We start from the raw sequence: 14756 nt of genomic DNA on the forward strand, positions 1-14756 counted from the left end.
GTGTCCATGGAGGTCAGAAGGGGGCATGGGATCCCTGGAACTGGAGTTAAGATGGTTGTGAGCCAGAATGTAGATGCTGAGAATTGAACCCAGGTCCTCTGCAAGAGCAATGAGTGCTCTGGACCCCTGGCTCTACAATCTTAAAGCGCTGAGCATTGGCTGTGCCCTGGTGCTTTCTTCCCCGTGCCCTTGGCTCATTTGCATCAGGTGGATCCCTACTGCTTCCCTTGACTCCTTTTCTCAACCTGTAAAACATGAGGTCAGCAGGTCAGCCCAGAGCCATCAATGTTTAAACTGAAGCCAATAGAATGTGAAAAGCACTTTTAGAATTCCATATTGATGGCGTGTACAGACACAGATGCTAATGTACCAGAGACGGAGAACCCATAGGTGAAGACTTACCCCGAGCTCAGGTCATCCTGGAAAGGTGACAGCAGTGCTGAGCTCAATGGTACCGGTACCCTGGGAGCATGCTCCCACCCTTCCTGCTTAAAGAGGAACTGGCATCGATAGCCGTTATTGCCCTACCCCCACTTCTCCCAGATTTAGATTGGCTGTGTGTATAAAGTTTACCAGCCACAGTAGGTTCTGTTTCCATCCTTGTTATGGGGCCTCCTTTCAGTTCAATATGCTTTTATTGGCACTTCCTTTGGTGTTCTTTACAGCAGCAGCTAATTGGTGACAGCTTTTGAGCAAGCAGCTTGTCATTTTTGGCAGGGACAGGGGACATCCATAGCTAAGTTTATCATGCTCCATGAAAATACATCTCACATTTGGAAAGCGTCTGTAGTCAAAGGTGGCTGTTTCTACTGAAATATCATCTTGAGCTGGCATTGTGTCCTACAGTTGAAGAACTCTGGGGAGATAAAGAGTAGCATAGGTTCTGTGTGTGTTGCTGACGTTGGGAGCCCTGAGTCACCCTCCGAACCTTACCCTGCCTTGGGGATGTCAGACCGCATCATGTTGTTCTGACATAGTGATAAATCTTTCTAGGTGGCATTTAGTGGCAAGCATGGCAGCTGAAGGAGTGCCCTGGTGCTGTTGGTGAGCGCTGTCCCTTCCATTTATGCTCAGCCTTCTTCCTGCAATGTCCTTCGCGTGGAAATGAAGGGTTTGTTTTTTTTGAACTTCAAGCTCAGATCAGGGTTGTCACAGCCCTTTGTCATTCTTCTCTTTGGAGTCACTGTAGTGAGGACCGAGCTCTATTTTACAAGCTTGTCACGATATTTATGGATGGCTCAGCTGTTGATTAACACCATCCATGAGTCAAAACCTCCGTCATGGTTTCTATAAAACGTGATTCACTCCTGTTACTCCTGTAATAAGGATTCGAATAATGTGTTAAAAATAACGCATTGACTGAAATAATTGGCCCACCATCTATTTCTCCCAATTTGGTTCCCTTTGTGACATGGAGATCCACTGAAATTATATGTAATACTTGATTACCAAATACCTACTGTGTACCAAGCAGAGCACAAGTTAAGTTGTAACTCTAGAGAGCTAATGCAGTCTGTCCTTTAATAACAAGATGATCGAACTGATGAAAGACACAGCACACAGGTATTGCCGTGTTTCTGTTTCTCACTAAGGTGTGAAAGTATAAAGGGGGCCTTCTTAGGAGCTTTGGGATTGCCAGGCGTCCTTGTCCTTGATGTCCCCCTTGACATGTCACGCATATGGTAAAATGGAAGTTCTCTTCCATTGCCTACTTCTTTGTAGCATAGCTTGGTGAACCCAGAGGATTCCTGGCACTCGACTAACATTTAAAGCACACTGATGTAGCAACACAGTTATTTCTGCATCTTCCAATTAGTATTTCCGAGCACAGGAACTTACTCACTCCAGTAAATGAATGCTGTTGTGACCAGCCTCCCTGGTGACACCCAACTTCAGCCTCCTCCACCAGCCCTCCTATTCTGCCCCCTGGGGTGGTTGATGGCTTGTTTTCCCATTGGCGTGAGTGACATTATTCCTTCAAAAAAGCCAAGTTTAGCACGACCATGATTAGTGTTGCTGCTGACGAAACAGCACAGCTGGCGTCCTAATTGCTTTGAATGATTGGCTGATTTTTATGTTTTGTCTGTATGTATATCTGTGTGACGGTGTCAAATCCCCTGGAATTGGAGTTACAGACAGTTGTGAGCTTCCATGTGGACTCTGGGAATTGAATCTGGCTTCTCTGGAAGAGCAGAAGCGCTCTTAACCGCTGAGCCATCTCTCCTGCCCCCCCTAATTGCTTCTCACAAGACACACCTCATTGGGCGGCGGTGGCGCACGCCTTTAATCCCAGCACTCGGGGGCAGAGGCAGGCGGGTCTGTGAGTTCGAGGCCAGCCTGGTCTATAAGAGCTAGTTCCAGGACAGGATCCAAAGCTACAGAAAAACCCTGTCTCGAATAACCAAAAAAAAAAGCACACCACACTGCCCATTCCAACCATGAGTGTCAGGATTGAGGCTCCAGCCTTAAAGGAAAGCGCCCACTCCCAGGATGGTTCTCCTCTTGCTCCTCTTTCCAACCTCAGGCTTTTAACTAACTTCTGATTGGTTCAGAATGATGAAGATAACCACCAAGCCCTCCTGTGGCTTCTTCTGCTTGTGCTTGAAGGCTTCCAGAAGGACTCTGATTTAAAGCTTTCTTTTAAGCCGTGAGGTGACAGAGGCAGGCAGATCCCTGAGTTCGAGGCCAGCCTGGTCTCCAGAGCGAGTTCCAGGACAGCCAGGACTACACAGAGAAACCCAGTATGAAGGAAAGGTGTAGGTGGGGGGATGGAGGGACCTTACTTTGGGGTTGTGTCTGTTTGGAAGTTGCACTCTGTAATGGTTTCTTCTGTAGCTTCTAGTCTAAGGCAGCCGCAGAACAGAGGTGTGCTTCAGAAAGAGCTACTTTGGCTAAATGAAGATTTTTAACTTAAAAAATCCTTTGTGTATGTGTGTCCATGCACAGCGTAGGTGTGAATGTCAAAGAACTCCCGCAAGAACAAACTGTTCCCTGTTCCCACCATTTGGGTGCCAGGAATCAAACTCAGGTTGTCAGGATTGACGGCGAGTGCCTTTACCCACCGACTCATCTCAGTGGTCATTAATTAAGCGAAGATTTTTAATAAGCAAGGTGGTATGGCTGGGCTCTTTGAAAATGAGAAGCCTCTTTGGGTCCTTGAGAGTCCCCAACTCTTAAGCCTGTTGCCTCATCTGTAACACAGTGACACCGCTAGAGAGACCCAGGTGTCCTTGTGAGACTTATCCAGGGCACATGCGGAGTGTGCAGGTGTGCATGGTGTGTGTGACAGCTTTGTTATCATTCCTTCTGCCTCTCCGACCACTGTTGCTCCTGGATCCCCTTCTCCACTGCCCGCCAGCCCCCGCTGTGAAGCAGACAAGGAGAGGAAATTAAGTAGCTTACTTTGTGTCAACATGAAATAGTTTCCAGCATGTAGCTTAATTTAGCCTATGTAACAAGTTTTTTACCCCAGGAGCCCTCAGTTGTCTTCATCTCCTGCCCGGTGTTCTGAGGCTTGGGTTGAGCTCGCTGGATCATCAAAGCCAGGCTTCTGTAGAAGAGCGCCTCCCACGAAGAGGCTGCTGTCTCTGTTGCCACCACAACCTGAAAGAGAGTAGTTAGAAACCACACGGAGCCGATGGTATGCTGTGAGCCTGTCAGAGGGACTCATCACGTCTTTTCTCTTTTCCTGTGTGTGTGTGTGTGTGTGTGTGTGTGTGTGTGTGTGTGTGTGTGTTTATGTGTGTGGAAGTCAGAAGACAGTTTCATGTGTCGTTCCTCAGACACCTTCCCTGTTTGTCAGGGTCTCTCACTGGCCTGAAATCAAAGTAGGCTATATTATCTGGCCAGCAACCCTGTGTCTGCCATCTTGCCATTGCAAGAATTAGAAACATTCACAACTGTGGGTTCTAGGAATTTGAACTCAGGTCTAGCCAAGTTCTTTACCAACTGAGCTATCTCCCCAGTCTAGCCCATCACATTTTCTCGGAAGACATATGTAGATAGTTAAGGGCAGGAACTGATCTGCTTGAGCAAACCTTTAAAACCTTCATTTTCTTCCTTCTCCTCTCTCGTACTTGAAAGGATGTCGTGTTGCAGCCTGGAGAGAACTGAGTGCAGATCTCCTGAAGTCTGGTGCTCTTGTTCCGTACAGAAGTCTGTGCCAGAATATAATGCAGTGCGGGGGGCTCTAAAATCTTCAGTGTCATTTTAAGCATTTGGAATTACAATCTGAAGAAGATTTTAAACCTCTCTTGCTCATCAGTTTCCTGGTCTTTTCTCCTTGTCTACTCTCAGAAGCGGTGTGTCATTCTCTGTGGCCTCTGGGCTTTTAGCATTGAGCGCATGCTGGGCATAGGGATGGCTGGATTTTTGTTTGTTTCATTTTAATTTTTAAATGGTTTATTATTTTTATTTTACATACATTGGTGTTTGCCTGCATCTGTGTCTGTATGAGGGTGTCAGACCTCCTGGAACTGGAGTTACAGGCTGTTATGAGCTGGGTGCTGGGAATTGAAACCAGGTCCTCTGGAAGGGCGACCAGTGCTGTTATCCACTGAGCCATCTCTCCAGTCCCACCACTGTTCTGACTTTAGTTTGAGAAAAGACTGACATTTTATTTTTGTTGTTGTTGTCGTTATTGTTGTTTTTGATTTGTTTTGTTTTTCGAGACAGGGTTTCTCTGTGTAGCCCTGAATGTCCTAGAACTCACTTTGTAGACCAGGCTGTCCTCGAACTCACTGGGAGCCACCTGCCTCTGCCTCCCTAGTGCTGGGATTAAAGACGTGTACCACAACCGCCCAGCCTTGACATTTTATTTTGGTTAATCAGTTAGAGAGCTTAAATGTCACTGTAACTCTTATCACCAGATTACTATCATATTTTTAGATAGAGACTTCTGGAATATTCATGTAAAATATGGGAATGAGGAGGCCAGCATGATGACTCAGTGGGTAAAGGCATTTGCCACCGAGCCTGAGGATCCAAGTCTGACTGCCAGGACCCAAATGGTGGATGGAGAGAACAGACTCTGCCCTCTGACTGCCACACATATGCCATGGCACGCATGTGCCACACATATAACGTACAAAATATACAAACAATTAAAATCTAAGATGGTTCCTGACCTTCCCCCACCTCCTCCCAAGTATGATCTCACTTTGAAGCTGGCGGTTCTTAACGGTTCCCTTGCTGTTTAGAAAGCACGGGGCCTCATGTTCTTCCTGCCTTTGACGCAGGCAGCCAAGACCCTTCAGTGGCAGAGATTCTGGGTCTCCAGTTGCTTGTTTTTCTTGGGAGCTTTACTGGAAACAAAATGTGATTGCGTACTAGCTTCAGAGGGGAAGTTGGCGAGAACTTACAGCTTTCTGTTTGGTCTGTCTGAAGCAGCTGACCTTTTGGAAGGAAATCGCTGCTCTTTGCTTCTTCCTGTACCATCGCACCCGGTGAGCAGTGAACAAGCGTAGACGGAGTTCTGCCTCCAGCCCGGCTGCCGAAGGCACAAGCCGTTAGGAGCAGGGGCCCCTGCACAGCCCTTGTTCACGGTGCTGAGCTATGTTTAGATGTGTTAGTCGCTGCATAGTGAGAGAAGATCTGTTTCCAGAAAAGTGGTTGTAGCAAAAGTGATTCCGTTCGGTGGCAGAGTCCCAACGCTAGCGAGGTAGTGAAAGTGGACAACTTACAATTTCAGCTCGGCTCATCATTCCGCGCCTGAGAGCGGCACTGAGTCTTCTACCTGGATAACCACTTTTTCCTGTAACCATTTGTTTCCTGGCAGGAAACATTTTAATTTTCTAAGCAAGACGCTCTAATTCAAATGTCATGTCTGTGACCCAGAATAAAAATGGATGATAATTCGTGTAAATGTGCGCAACACAGCAACCCGAACCTGCATTTGGCTCAGTAGGTAGGTGCGCTTTTCCAGTGTCTTCTCAGTCTGTTTCCTAGATGGACTGTTGGGGCCGAAATAATTGAGTGGGGTCAACATTGAAGTGGGGTGCACTCTTGCAATACTGACACTTAGGAGGCTGAGGCAGGGGGTTTGTTTCTGTCCAGGCTGGGCTACGTATAGGTTCCTGGTGCAAACCAAGTCGATGGCAGCCCAGCAGGCAGGTTTCTCCCAGTTCTGACAGCTTCTGGGGAGGCGCTAACAGCTGAGGTTTTCTTGCGCCTCATATCATCCCAGCAGCTTTCCAGGGGCCTCGAGTCGTTCCTCTGCACTATCCAGGGCCATCACACGGGGCAGCTGTGGGCAGGTGTGGGATTCACGTGATAGAAGGAATTTTGGTACGGTTGTGCATGGTTTTCTGCGGCTTTCGTTCTGGCTACAGTTGCTGTAAGTTTTTTGGTTATGCAAAGGTGAAAAGGGAGCCGACGGTACATATAAATAGACGTCAGTTTCACATTAATCTTAGCCATTAATAGTCTTGACCCACTGCTTGAAAACATATTAAGTTGCTAAGTATCTGAAAGTGATAGTATTGCATTCCTCTAAAGAAATATTCTATGACTAAAGTTCTACTGTTTCATGTCCTACTTAAATCAAGGCTATCTCATTTGTAAGACAGTGCCATAACCTGGACACTCACATGTCAGGAAATGTTCTCTTCCTATGTCTTTAAAAAAAACTAATTCATTAAGAGCCGGGGGTGGTGGTGCACGCCTCTAATCCCAGCACTCAAGTGGCAGGGGCAGGCGGATCTCTGTGAATTCGAGGCCAGCTTGGTCTACAAAGTGAGTTCCAGGAACAACCAGGGCTGTTACAAAGAAAAACGCTGTCTCAAAAAACCAAAAACCAACAAATAAAAACCCAAACAAACAATTAGCAAAAAGCTAATTAATTAATATGTGTGTATGCATATGTGTGTATGTACATAGTTTTATGTGCTTTTGTCAAGTTTGTTGCATGGGTACTGAGATCTGAGCTCCGGTCTCACTATTTCACAGAAGGCCCTTCTAACCACGGAACCCCTTTCTCTAGCCCCCTCCCTGTGTCTGTGTGTCTGTGTGTGTGTGTTTGTTTGTCATAGGGACCCACTGTGCAATTCAGGCTGGACTTGAAATTCCCACCTCAGACGTCCAAGGGCTGGTACCACTGCATGTGCTGTCCAGCCTGGCTGTCTTTGCTATCCCCACCTGACTTCCAAGGGCTGGTACCACTGTGTGTGCTGTCCAGCCTGGCCGTCTTTGCGTACCCTTTTAAATTTGGTTTCCATGGGATGGTCATTAGTGATTGTCTAATGTTACTAATTTTATATTTTACATGTTATATTTTGAAAACTCGTTTAGTTTGTGACATGGGGATGGGAATCAAACCTATGGCCTCTGTCATGGTAGAACACACTCCCAAGTTCTCACGTTTTAAACACCATGTAGTAACTACAGAAAAGGATGAGAACACCTTGCCTAAGAGTAAAGGCGTACATTCCTTGAGACCGTTCTCTAGTGGGTCTCAGCATACCTTCTGCACACACTTTTACCACGTTTTTGTCTCAATCCCCAGAGATGTGTTGACACGGTGCTTGTGTTTCAGCATGGTTGCCTGTATCCGTGGTTCAGATGAACGTGTGTCATTCCATCAGGCGAATGCGCTATGGCTTTCCCAGTCCCTCGGTCTGTGTTATTTCCAGTTTCTCCCGTCATAGCTTGTACTCTTTAACTCGTGGCTGTCCTCAAGAGCTGGCCTAGAACAAAACACTCTTCAAAGAAAGATTTTGCTAAGTGGAAACAGTACTGCAATTCTCAGTGGGAAGAGAGAGGCTATGAATTTTAATGTAGAAAATATTGGGAACATGTTTCTTATTTTCTGTAATGCAGATGTCATTATTTATGGGCTCCAGCAAATGCTTGCAGTCATCTGGAAAATGGTACAGTGGTAATTCTTCTATAATGGTAATTCTTTTATAATAACAAGTTGCTTGTTAGATTTTGGACTGGAGATAGTAATCCATAGGCAAGGATGCTGGCATCCTACCGCCCACAACACACAGCCTGAAAAGTCCAGACCTTCAGTACCGCTCAGGACCTGTGCCAGAGGAGACACCAGTTAGTAGACTATTGCTTTGTTTCTCTCTTGATTTTTTTTTGCCCTTAATTTTGATTTTGAAAGTATTTACAAAGTTACAGTCCTAGGATGTTGAAAAAACAGAACAGTGAGCAACAGCTGTGTCGGCACGCCTGTGTTTTTACCCCCCACACCACGCTTCCCTTCTCTGATGGCTAAGACACCGACTTCATGACCCCTTAGCCTTAGAGGCTGAAGAACATGCTACTGAGAACTAGGGCACCTTCTAGCACAACCTCAACACTGCGTCACTCTCAAAACATTTACCCCTGACTCAAAGGCCGGGATGTGCTCAGACAGTCAAGCACCTGCCTAGCATGACAAGACCCTAGGTTGGGTCCTCGCCAATGCATAAACCAGGTGTGGTGACCCATGCCTGTATTCCCAGCATTCAGGAGGCAGAGGTAAGAGAATCAGAAGTTCAAGGTTATCCTCTGCTGTACAGCCAAGGCCACACAAGACACAATAATATCCAATATATAGGCAGTATGTAACTTTCCGTAATTGTCTCAATAATGTCTTTTAAAGCCATGTTTCTGCTTAAAAAGCAAACAAACAAAAGCCTTACACCTGTACATCTAATCTATCTATCTGTCTGTGTGTGCGCGTGTGTATGTGTGTAAGGGAGTTCACATACAGAGATCAAAGAACAAACCTGCTGGAGTTGGTGCTTTTGCCGTGTGGGTCATGGGACTTGAACTCAGGTCATCAAGCTTGGCCATAAGCATGTTACCTGCTGGGCCATCTCTCCACCCTATGTCTGCTTTTAATGAGCTCTTGGCTGTCATGTCTCTAAAACCAATTCTGCTCTGTTGCTCCCCGCCCCCCCTTCCTTAGAGTTTACAGTTTGGATTTGGGGGGAATTTGTCTGGATCTTGATTGTGTATTTTTCCTTAAGGTGTATAGTTTAGTTGCGGTTACCATTCACATCTCTCCAGCAGAGCAGCCCCCAGTGCTGCACTCTGTTTCCCATCTGGGAAGTCCTGGGAAACACAGCCGTGCTTCCTGTGCGTTCTGTCATCTTTGTGCATGGGCCACGCCAGTCATCCCTGTTGGCCCAGTGTATGTGTCCAGCAGAGGCAAGCACTGTTGATTGTTTCTTCCAGATTCTTTTTAATTTAGGTTTTGTTTTCTTCTCAACGTGCCAAACCTGTCCATATATATATATCTCCAGATGTATAGTGCCATTTGGCCTGATAATTGTGATTGTTAGTGCACTATCCACCAGATTCACCTGCTGATTTTTTTTTTGTTTTGTTTTTTGGGTTTTGTTTGTTTGTTTTATTTATTTATTTTTTTGTAACTCTTTGTTTTTGGAAGTTCAGAAAATTGATTGCAGGGTTTTGTGAATTCTAGGCCAGAGTGCTCACTACCTAGCTGTGCTGTGTCTCCAGCTTCCTTTTCATTTTGTGAATAGTGAGAAGCATGCAACTGCGTGAACATCCTGTTTTCAGAGACTTGGCAGCACCCGTGGCCTAAGCAGCGACGATGCTCCTTGTCTGGGTCTGCCCTGTGTGTGCACATGGATGGTGGTCAGAGGTCAATGCTGGGTGTCTTCCTCAATTGCTCTCCAGTCTATCTTTTTGAGACAGGGAATCTCAGTGAACCAGAAGCTCACCAACTGGGCTAGACTAGCCAGCCAGCTCCAGAGACCCTACTAACCTTCTTCCCAGACCTGGGATTACAAGCACGGCCAAATTTTTTCTTGGTTCCTGGAGATTGAACTCACACCCTAGTGACAGCAAAGTAAGGGCTTTACCAACTGAGCCGTCTCCCCAGCCCAGCCCACTCTATTCTTGAGGTTATGCATGTTGCAATATAAACACAAGGTGTATCTAGGTGAGAAGTTTAAAGATAGAAGAACCCGCCTATGTGGGCTAACCTTCTGCCCTTAGCAAGTAGCTCCCTCCGCCTTTCCCTTCCTGTCCCTTCCCTGCACTACCTCTCTTCTTCCCAAAGTGACATGTGCTAACTGGGCTGCGATGTGAAGATTTGTGACTGGTTGTCTGCCCAGAATGTTATTATCTGTATTGCCTGGGTAAAGTATTTCTTGTTTCTTTGTGGGCCAAACACATTTACTCCTGTTCCCTTACCGTCTGCGTAATGATTTTTTTTTTCTAAAAGAGAATTACCTTTCTGGTTGCTTATAAACCAGCGTTTAGTTTTTGTTTTGTTTTTTAAAGGGCAGTGGGTCTGGTATTGACCTACTTTTGGATGTCATTTTACTCTAACTTTGCTTGATGTCAGGCCAGTATGAACACAATCTCAACCCTCTACCGCTGCATTTAATAATCTCTGTCTCTCATCACCACCTAACGCAGTAATAATGTTGATATTGACAGTGAGGTCATCAACGTGACCAGGGACCTGGCCCTTTATACTCCTCCAAGGGTCCCTCAGTTATCAGTGGGTGCTGGGAGGTTAGCAGTTTGCAATGCTGGCTTCTTGCCTTGAACTTTTCAGATCAGAAACAATGTTTATACACCTAGTTCATCTGCCAACTGGCCCTAGCCTTTGCCAAAATCAGTCTCCCGATATTAGGTTTCTCGTTCTGTTTTCTTCTTTCTCTTTAAATTTTGAAGTGTGACAACATGTGGAAAAGAACAAAAAGTAGCATGACCACTCACTACAGTCCTGAGGACACAGGCACTGTGGGGCCGTGGTGGCAGGACACATCTGTCCTACTTCTGTCTCTACTTTATTTTGTCTTTTAATAGAGTCTTATATGTAGCCCAGGCTGGCCTAGAGCTTGCTATGTAGATCAGGCTGGCCTCTAACTGAAAAAGATCTGCCTGCCTCTGCATCTTGGTGCTGGGATTAGAGGTGTGTGCCACCATGCCTGGTTTTTGCCTCTTTTTCAATAACAGCCTTATTGAAATAGAATACATATCATAAAATTCACCTTTTTTGTTTTATGTGTGTGATTGTGTGTGTATGTGTATTTGATATGTGTTTGTAAATGTGCATGTATGATGTGATGTTTTGTGAATGTTAATGTTTGTGTGTGTGTATTTGATGTGATGATGTGTGTGTGTGTATTTGTATGTGTGTGTGTGTGTGTGTGTGTGTGCTTGATGTGATGTGTTTGTGGACATGTCATGCCGTGGCATGCTTGTGGAGGTCAGAGGACAGCTTTTGGGTATTTGCTCTTCATCCTGCTATGGGTTCTAGGGGTCAGACTCAGGTCATCAGATTTGTATGACAATGCTCGTACCTGCAAGGCTTCTCACTTGCCCTATTGCCCTTCTAAGAGGCCCAGGATTCACTGTCCTGTAGGTGTTGTACCACCAGAACCAATGTCCAACCCTAATGCATTTCATCACTCCCAACAGTATGACCTTACTAGTTTCTGTCTCTTTGGGTTTGCCTACAGCAGACATTCCATGGAATCTGTGTGTGTGTGTGTGTGTGTGTGTGCATGTATGTGCACATAAGCCTTCTCATGTCACCTTTGTCCTCCATGGACAGAATCGTGTGTGTGTGTTTGTGTGTATGTGTGTGTGCGCGCATGCGTGCACTTAGGAATATCTATTCTTATGTCACCTTTGACCTCCGTGGATGGAATCGTGTGTGTGTGTTTGTGTGTGTGTGTGTATGTGTGTGTGTGTGTGTGTGTGTATGTGTGCGTGCGCGCATGCGTGCACTTAGGAATATCTATTCTTATGTCACCTTTGACCTCCGCAGTTTTCAGTGCTCTCCTCCAATTTGGAAGAACAAGATTCACAGTTCCTCTCCTCGGCCCTTCCAGAGGTTCTTGTCTGTAGAAGTCCTGTGTCAATGAAATTGACTAAGAAATCAAAGTATCAGGGCCAGCAAAATGGCTCAGTAAATAATGGTGAATGCCACCAAGCCTGACAACCTGAGTTCGATCCCCAGAACTCACATAGTAGGAGAAAAGAACAAACCCCTACAAGTTATTCTCTGATCTCCAAAGGCATGGTGAGGCATGTGCACACACACACACAAATGCAGTAAAAATTAAAACAAGAATACTTTATTTTTAATGGAAAGTAAATTTCATCCTCTGGAATATTGGTTACACAGTAGGACAGCACGGCTGGTCATCAGGCAGAGGATTGACTTTGGAATAGATGGAGGTGGGGAAGAAAGCTCTGTGTGTAAGTGCAGAAGAGTCATTGGCCCGTCCAGGGCTGGCCATACTCAGGCGCTGTGTTAAGTATTTACACACAATAATTCATGCTCGTTGCAACCTCCCTCCAAAGACCCGCGTGTTCTTCTCACTCAGTAAGTCTGAGGCACAGAGACATTAGAGGCAGATCTTCTAAAGCACTGTGAGTAGCCAAGTTTGGCATCATCTCGGGGAACATTAATCTCGCTTTAGAGGTTTTAGCTGGGTGGTGGAGCCCATCGGGATGGGACTGGTGTGGAAAGTAGAAACTATAGGATGCACGGGGTAATGGAGCTTCGTGGCAGAGAGCTCACTGCGTGCACGAGGCCCTAGGTTTGAGCTCTAGTCCCACACAAGAAGAAAAACTCAGTAATTACAAAATACTCCAAATTATAGAAGCTAGTCCAGCAAGCCAAGTCTCTCTACATGTGTTTTAAACCCTCATCTCTCTTCAACTTTTTTTTTTTTTTTTTTTTTTTTTTTTTTGGTTTTTCGAGACAGGGTTTCTCTGTGGCTTTGGAGCCTGTCCTGGAACTAGCTCTGTAGACCAGGCTGGTCTCGAACTCACAGAGATCCGCCTGCCTCTGCCTCCCGAGTGCTGGGATTAAAGGCGTGCGCCACCACCGCCCGGCCCTCATCTCTCTTCAAGCCAAGTCTCTCTACATGTGTTTTAAACCCTCATCTCTCTTTAAGCCAGGATCTCGTCAATCCATTGGCAAAGTTGCACCGGGAACTTCCAGCGGGAAAGCCTTCCTTCTGTCCCAGGTAGTTACAGCCAAACACAAGCCCAGTGTTCTGAGACCCTTCAAAGAGTCATGGTTTTCTTTGTAAAAGCTAAATTTTGAACTGGGAGTGTATTTCAGTTGGTAGAGTTCTTGTTTCATGGACACAAAGTCCTGTTTGATCCCCAGCACAGGAGTAAAAGAACACCTATAATTCCAGTATGCAGGAAGGGGAACAGGGTCTGGCATTAAACTACCTAGAGAGTTCAGTGGCAGAGGCAAGCCTGGAGCTGATCTATATATATATATATATTTGCTAAAGGGAGAAATTCTAATAGTGATAAAAGAATATTTATTGCCGGGTGGTAATGGCGGTGGAGGTGGTGGTAGCCTTTAATCCTAGCACTCAGGAGGCAGAAACAGGCGGATCTCTGTGAGTTAAAGGCCAGGTTTTTATAAACAGGCACCTCTGGCCTGTGTTTAACCTTCCCCACCCTTGGATGGGACCAGGTGTTGAGGCCCACACAGGTGCTGGGTGTGTCTACCGGGAGTAGCATTGTGTCCAGACTCTGGAAAGCTGTGAACACTTGTGGCTGCACAAGAGCTCGGCCAGTTGTCAACCCTGTCCTAAAAATACGATGGTGAATCCATTTCCCAGTGTTTAGAGTGGCCCCGTGATGACCCGCCAGAGATACAAACCACTTCCCTTGTCAGGATGTCACGCACCAAAGACTGAGCTGCCTGTCAGTAAGCAGAGGAGAGCATGCGAGTGGTGGGCTGTGTCCATGCAGGTGGGGTGGCAGCTGGTGCCTGGCTAGACAGCAGGTATGGGGGACAGGGCCCCTGCCTACACCTGTGCGCACGTTGCTTCCTAACGGGTGGGAAGTGTTCTGACAGACATGGGGAAAAGCACTCACCAGACTCTAGAACCTACGCATTTACAGCGGAGAGGGGCGGGAGCAGCGGTTTTTGTCTGCAGTGAGCGTTTAGCCTTTGGGAAGTGGAGGCAAGAGGGTCAGAGGCTATAATGGGAACATGATAATATCTGTAAGCCTCTCATAGTCCGTGTGGATAAAAGTCACAGCTTAAAAGTAAAATGAACATGACTGTACTATTTACTGTAGTTTTTATTTCATAATTTTTTTAACACTTTAACTGACACAAACTTTTCGTATTTGGAGAAGGACATGCTACGTCATACATACAATGTGTAATGACCGGATCATCTTAATTGTCAAATCTGTCTCTCAGCACCGACTTACCTGCCCTGGGAGCATTCAGGCTCCTTCCTACTGCCTGTACCCTTTACATCCTTGATGGGCAGTGAGCCGTCGTGCTCTGGGCCCCGCTTTCCATCCCCGTCAGAGCGCTTTTGTGTTGAGACACTATACTGCGTTTACCAAAACAAGGCAATTACTGCTTTGCATTTACCAGCTATTACCCTTCAAGTAGCATGCTATTAAAAATAATAACCAGCATGGCACGCTCAGAATTGGAATCGGAAAAATATTCTGACAAATTCTCAGAGCTCAGCGCTCTGTTCCTTAATAAAAACCAAGCACGGGTGTAAAACCTAAATATGTGTTGCTCGCGTGCAGCCCTGCTGTTACGTACGTATGTCTCCGCAGTACTGCTGTCTTTATGGGTTTGTTTTGCCTCTTTTTGAAGCTGGGCACACCTTTAATACCAACACTCGGGAGGCAGAGGTCGGTGGATCTCTGTGAATTTAAGGTTAGCTGGTCTGCGAGTTAAGTTCCAGACCACCAAGGGCTACATAGTGAGACTCTTTGAAAAAACATACAAAGGTGTTTGATTTTGTAAGAGACAAAGTATTTTATGTAAG

At 46.0% G+C, this 14756-nt stretch overlaps 1 protein-coding gene across 3 annotated transcripts in view; it reads left to right on the top strand.

Moving 5' to 3' along the window:
* The window catches only part of LOC142860024 (signal transducer and activator of transcription 5B), a 69376-nt gene that overhangs the window by 21430 nt on the left and 33190 nt on the right, over nucleotides 1-14756 (top strand). Inside the window, exon 1 of one of the 3 annotated variants that reach the window (XM_075990726.1) lies at nucleotides 5428-5905. The exons of the other annotated variants lie outside the window; for them this stretch is intronic. The gene's annotated coding sequence lies outside the window, so the exon portion shown is untranslated. Of the gene's footprint in view, nucleotides 1-5427; nucleotides 5906-14756 lie in introns of those variants that run through there. 3 annotated transcript variants of the gene reach the window in all.

Source organism: Microtus pennsylvanicus, chromosome 11 (genome assembly GCF_037038515.1).
Source record: "Microtus pennsylvanicus isolate mMicPen1 chromosome 11, mMicPen1.hap1, whole genome shotgun sequence".
Lineage (NCBI taxonomy): Eukaryota > Metazoa > Chordata > Mammalia > Rodentia > Cricetidae > Microtus > Microtus pennsylvanicus.